Source organism: Leopardus geoffroyi, chromosome E1 (genome assembly GCF_018350155.1).
Source record: "Leopardus geoffroyi isolate Oge1 chromosome E1, O.geoffroyi_Oge1_pat1.0, whole genome shotgun sequence".
NCBI classification, from domain to species: Eukaryota; Metazoa; Chordata; class Mammalia; order Carnivora; family Felidae; genus Leopardus; species Leopardus geoffroyi.
Genome location: NC_059330.1, coordinates 37,154,341 through 37,160,662, shown reverse-complemented (window position 1 = coordinate 37,160,662; position 6,322 = coordinate 37,154,341). Strand labels below are relative to the sequence as shown.

Genomic DNA, 6,322 nt, shown 5'->3' with positions numbered 1-6,322 from the left:
TGAGTCTGGAACCTTGCCCCTAACCACAGTGCCAGGCCACTGTAACAGGCAGCCGGGAGGAAAACAAAATGAGTGATGGGCACCCCCTCCAAAACACTCACCTGACTTCATGCACATCACCAGGATAATGTGTTTCTTGCCAAGGAACACCCAGGGATCCCAGGGGTAAATGTTTTCACTGAGCCCACATACACAGTGGCTTTTTATATACCATATTCTTTATACTATAGGGATTTTTTTTTCCTCCTCTTTCCAGCCCTGCCCCCACCCCCACTCCGCACCCCCCCCCCCCCCCGCACCCTGGACTTTTTACTCCTCTTCTTCCCAGGCTAACATTCTCTCCTCCTACCATCTGCTCCCAAGATGACAGACCCTGCCCACCTTGCTTCCCTAGGGATGGAGGAGTCCAGGACTCATCCCTCCCCCAGGTGCTGTAATTTGAGGGGCTGCCGAGCTGGAATGGACCCAGGGCCTCCCCAGGCTGCCCTCCCGCCACTGTGAGTTGGCTGGCCTCTGCCCTCTGCCCTCTTCTGCCATTAACCCTGTCACCTGCCGGACATCAGCCCCCGGGCCCGGTCTGTCATCCGTGGCCAAAGATGGATGGGGGGCGGCTGGGAAGCATAAGTGGCGACCCCTTAATGAGATCTGGCGGGGGAGGACTGGGCTGTATCAGGGAGCAGCAGGGCCAGGTTGGCAATAATGGCCCTTGTTGAGCGTGACCCATTTTCTTTCTGTGAAGGGGAAGACAGTGGTGTGAGAAGCCGCAGGACAGGCTTGGGGGCCATAGGATTATGTTGCCACCCCCCTCCCTCTACCCTCCCTTCCCTCCACTGGCAAACCAGACTGGAGCAGGAAGAGATGGGCAGAGGCTAGAGGGGAAAAAGATGACCCCCACCCCTCATTCCTTCTCCTTGGCACTGTGACCCCAGCTCCCTGGGAAGAAGCACAGTGACAAAGAATCCCTAGGAAACAGGAGACCGGCTGCCAAGGCAGTCCCAGGAGCCTTCGGGGTCTCCTATCCACGTGCAGAGAAATCGGAGAGAGGGAGCCTCTGCGGGGTGTTGTCTATATAGTGGGGAGCATCTTCAGAAGTGCAAGGAGAAGGTTCTTCGGAAGCAGGAAAAAGAGTGGGATGCAGGAGTAGGGGGAAAACATTATTGGACAGTTGCCTACACATTCCTCCCTAGTGGTTCATAGGATTTTAAAAGGAAGAGATGCTAGAAAGCATCAGCTTTAACCTTTCATTATACAGATGGGGAAACTGATGCTTAGGGAGGGAAAGAGGCCCACCCAATTGGTGGCAGAGCCAGAGCTAGGATCCGGGGCTCTAGAAGATCAAGCTCCCTTACTTGACATCCACCTCACTCTCTCCCTGCTTCTTACCCAGGAAGACAATATAAGAGCTGCTAAAATGATCATTCTTGGACTTGTCTGAAAGGGCTTGTTCTTTCCCAGTTCCTTCCTGCTCCCTCCTCAACGACATAGATTGCATCGTCCAAGGAAGGGCTTGCAGCAGGTCTGGGAGACAGACCGGGGGAGGGCAAGGTAGGGTGCCTTCTGAGATCCGAGCCAGGAATGGGGAACGATTCACTCCCTGAGGATGAGAATGAGGTCGGTGGAAAATAGGGCTCTTTGAGTTTGAGTTTAAAGCTTTATGATTTGGGGTGAGTTTTTTATTTCTGCCCCCACGAAGAGGAAGGAGAAGCACCAAGTAGGTGCCGGCAAAGGTTGGCTTCAAGACCCTCTGACCTTTATCTGGACATATCTGCTGCCACTCTATCCCCGGAGCCGTGGCCTTGGCTCTGTCTGTGATGAGTTTTGGTTTCCCCTCTCCCCCAGCTGCCTAGGTCAGGTTGAGCAGGATTGATATAGTGCGGCATCCAGAGGTTGGGTGTCAGGAGGACACTGGTCCTGGCTAACTGTGACCCTCAGCCGTTCTTTTAGTCTTTTTGGGCCTCAGTTGCCTTATATATTATTTATTTATTTATTTATTTATTTATTTATTTATTTATTTTGAAATGTTTATTTATTTTTGAGACGGAGACAGAGCATGAACGGGGGAGGGTCAGAGACAGAGGGAGACACAGAATCTGAAACAACAGTTGCCTTATATTTTAAAGGCAGTGCTAGGGGCGCTTAAGTGGCTCAGTCGGTTGAGCGTCCCACTCTTGATTTTGGCTCAAGTCATGATCTCACGGGTTCATAGGTTCGAGCCGCGCATCAGGCTCTGTGCTGTCAGTGCAAAACCTGCTTGGGATTCTCTCCCTCCCTCTCTGCCCCTCCCCCGCTTGTGTGCATGCAACATACGCATGTGCTCTCTCTCTCTCTCTCAAAATAGATTAAATTTTTTTAAAAAGACAGTGCTAGACGGTGGTCTGCATACTTCTTTTATTTTTTTTTTTTAAGCAAACCTTTTGCCCAACGTGGGGGTCAAACTCATGACCCTGAGATCAAGAGTTGCATGCTCTACTAACTGAGCCAGCCTCCCCTCTTCACACTTCTTTTCTTTTCTTTCTTTTTTTTATTATTATTTAAAACATTTTTTTTTTTTAATTTTTTTTTTCAACGTTGATTTATTTTTGGGACAGAGAGAGACAGAGCATGAACGGGGGAGGGGCAGAGAGAGAGGGAGACACAGAATCGGAAACAGGCTCCAGGCTCTGAGCCATCAGCCCAGAGCCTGACGCGGGGCTCGAACTCACGGACCGCGAGATCGTGACCTGGCTGAAGTCGGACGCTTAACCGACTGCGCCACCCAGGCGCCCCTAAAACATTTTTAACAACAGGTGTAATTACGAAAACATGGAACCCTTCACGAATTTGCCTGTCATCCTTGCACAGGGGCCGGGCTAATCTTCTCTGTGTCCTTCCAATTTTAGTATATGTGCTGCCGAAGCGAGCACCCTTCACACTCCTTTTATTTTATTTTATTAAAAAAAAATTTTTTTTAACGTTTATTTATTTTTGAGACAGAGAGAGACAGAGCATGAACGGGGGAGGGTCAGAGAGAGGGAGACACAGAATCTGAAACAGGCTCCAGGCTCTGAGCCGTCAGCACAGAGCCCGACGCAGGGCTCAAACTTGAGGACCGCGAGATCATGACCTGAGCCGAAGTCGGCAGCTTAACCGACGGAGCCACCCAGGCGCCCCAACACTTCTTTTAAAAAGAAGGGCGCCTGGGTGACGCAGTCGGTTAAGCGTCCGACTTCAGCCAGGTCGCGATCTCGCGGTCCGTGAGTTCGAGCGCCGCGTCGGGCTCTGGGCTGATGGCTCAGAGCCTGGAGCCTGTTTCGATTCTGTGTCTCCCTCTCTCTCTGCCCCTCCCCCGTTCATGCTCTGTCTCTCTCTGTCCCAAAAATAAATAAACGTTGAAAAAAAAAAATTAAAAAAAATAAAAAAATAAAAAGAAGGACCATGGGGCGCCTGGGTGGTACAGTCGGTTAAGCGTCCGACTTCAGCCAGGTCACGATCTCGCGGTCCGGGAGTTCGAGCCCCGTGTCAGGCTCTGGGCTGATGGCTCAGAACCTGGAGCCTGTTTCCGATTCTGTGTCTCCCTCTCTCTCTGCCCCTCCCCCGTTCATGCTCTGTCTCTCTCTGTCCCAAAAATAAATAAACGTTGAAAAAAAAATAAATAAAACAAAATAAAAAGAAGGACCAGCACCAGATCTGCCGAGGGCTTCCAAGAGCTTTTGATGTGCATTTCCCAACTTTGCCTCAGGTGACTTCCCGTTGGTAGTTTGAAATAGGGCTTTGGTGGGAGTATTGGCACCACAGAAATTGGCAAATGTGCCAAATCGGGACTTCACAACCACCCACAGGCCGCTGTTCCATTTTACCAGCACACCACAGACCAGAACTCTTAACATGCGGTATAAAAACAGAAAAGAGCAGAACTGCTTTGGTTGAAGCAGAAGCCCCCTCCCCAGCAGGCTTTGCCCAAATCCGGGACTTGAAAACTGTCATACCAGGAGAAGCCTGAGATTTGCTCCAGCTCTCAGTTCTGCGGGTCTCAATAATAGGCCACAGAGGATACAGAAGGGAAATGCACAACAATAAAGAGGCTTGGGTTTTACAGCTGCATTCGGCCTTGTGGCAAGTCAGCTTTGAGGGGCCAGGAAGCGACTCTGGGAGATGCTTGATCCTGCAGGCCACCCCCCCCCTCCCCCAAGGCCTTGTGGTGGCCTCCTGGTGGCCTCCGAAGGTCGGGCATTCAGGAGAAGTCTTACACCAGCAGGTGTCTGAGAGGCAGGAGGAGGATGAGACTGCTTGGGGGTGGGGGTGGGAGGCATGCCACCCATCTACCCATCTCCTCTCCTGACCTCCCCAACCCTGACCTCCTGGGTGAAGGGATGTGACTTGGGTCCATTCAGGCACGGAGAGAGCTGGAGCCTTCTTGGGGAAGCCCAGTGGACTTCATCAATATGTGGTGGGGAGGATACCAAACAAGAGAGGCTGAGACCAGAAATCAAAGGCAGGGCTCAGCCCTCAGCTCCAGCGGTCCCTGACCTTGACAACTTCTGTATTTCAGTGATGTTTTGTGGGATGGGACTGCTAAACCAGGGTTAAAATCATATTCATTTTCAATTTGGTCTTTTCAACAGGGAACGTAGAGGGTGGTCACCAGGGATCATAACCTCATTCAGCTAGGAGTGAAAGGACCCACTCAGCAAAGCAGGTTTCACTCCTACATTTGCCCAGGTTCTGTGAAGAATATAGAAGTCAATATTCCCAAAGCTTGCTTTCTTTCAGGTTTATTAGAATCAGCCAGACTGATTCATTCTTGCGGAGGGGGCGGAGGGGGGAGCAACACGCAGAAGGAAAGAAAAACAAATATTTGCAGCTGAGAGAAACCTGACATTTAATTGAGCTGTTTCTAAATCTGTCAATCACTAGAATTACTAGGAAGATTTTAAAAATACAGTGTCTTCCCCGGCCCCTAAATTTACAGATTTTAAAATCTCCTATGGTGGGGGAGGGGTTCTGGTGTTTGGGAGCCATTACATTCACTCTCCTGCCCGCCCACAGTGGAGACAGAGGCCATCAATTCGACTTTGTCTCCTTTCTTTTTAAATATATGTATTTATGGGGGCGCCTGGGTGGCTCGGTCAGTTAAGCGTCCGACTTCGGCTCGGGTCATGATCTCACAGTCCTTGAGTTCGAGCCCCGCGTCGGGCTCTGTGCTGCCTGCTCAGAGTCTGGAGCCTGCTTCAGATTCTGTGTCTCCCTCTCTCTCTGCCCCTCCCCTGTTAATGCTCTGTCTCTCAATGTCTCAAAAATAAATAAATGTTTAAAAAAATTTTAAAAAATGTATTTATGTATGTGTTTATTTTTAAGTAATCTCTATGCCCAACGGGGGGCTCCAACTCATGACCCAAGATCAGGAGTCACATGCCCTTCCAACTGAGCCAGCCAGATGCCCCTGACTTTGTCTTCTTTCTATATCTAAAAAAAGATATCCTATGGTTAACTAGCTAGAAATTAAACAAAATTTTTGAAAACAGAAAATAAAAATAAAAGAGATTTCCCTCATTCTCCCTTAGCAAATATAGGAAGTTTTAAAAAGTTCCTCCCTGCAGCCAGCCTAACTCCCTGCTGCATTTCTAACGCTCTCATCTGCATAACTTTACTGCTGGCTTTCAGAGTTTGCCTCCATGCTGAGTGTTCTGGGCTTATTTCTTCATTCTGCAAGAAAGGATTCAGTACCTACCAATCGCCAGGTCCTACAGGAGGTGTTGGGGAGATTGTGGGGAGTGAAATAGACAGGGTCCTTGGCCTTTGCCTTTCAGCCTTGGGAGGGAATCAGAAATAAACTAGCAACGTGCGGATGCTGGGAGAGGGGAGACAGGGTGAGGGTTAGCGTCCTGAAGAGAGGAGGGCATGGCTGGGGCCTCAGGATCGTCTGGGGAAGAAAGATGGGAGGGCAGGGATCATAGTTCCTGGCCGAGAGAACAGCATATGTGGGGCTCAAGTTAAACAGCAGAGCGGACCTCCAAGAACCAAGTGAAAATCCATACAGCTGGGCATTGTGCTTCCTGAACCTTTCTGTCATTTCTATGGCCCTTCCCAGAAACCCCTCTAAGCTCCTCCATGACGCTCTGGGCCCTGAGGAGCGAGGAGCCCACAGCAAGACAAAGAACTTTTGTCTGATCAGCTGAGCTATAATGAGACAATGATCCCCAGGACCCTTATTTATGCATCCAGCATGGAGCTTTACTGATGTAAGAGCAGCACCGGATTACTGACTCACAGTCAGCCATGCATTTTACAAGAATTCCGCAATGTCTGTCTTGGATTTTATTTCTGCCTAACTTCCCTTTCAGCT

The 6,322-nt window shown here is 49.9% G+C and overlaps 1 non-coding gene across 1 annotated transcript; it reads right to left on the bottom strand.

The window, feature by feature from the left end:
- Window positions 1-2,796: 2,796 nt before the first annotated feature.
- LOC123604799 lies at window positions 2,797-2,903 on the bottom strand. Its single transcript, XR_006715516.1, has one exon. It is a non-coding gene; the product is annotated as a U6 spliceosomal RNA (small nuclear RNA).
- Window positions 2,904-6,322: the final 3,419 nt, after the last annotated feature.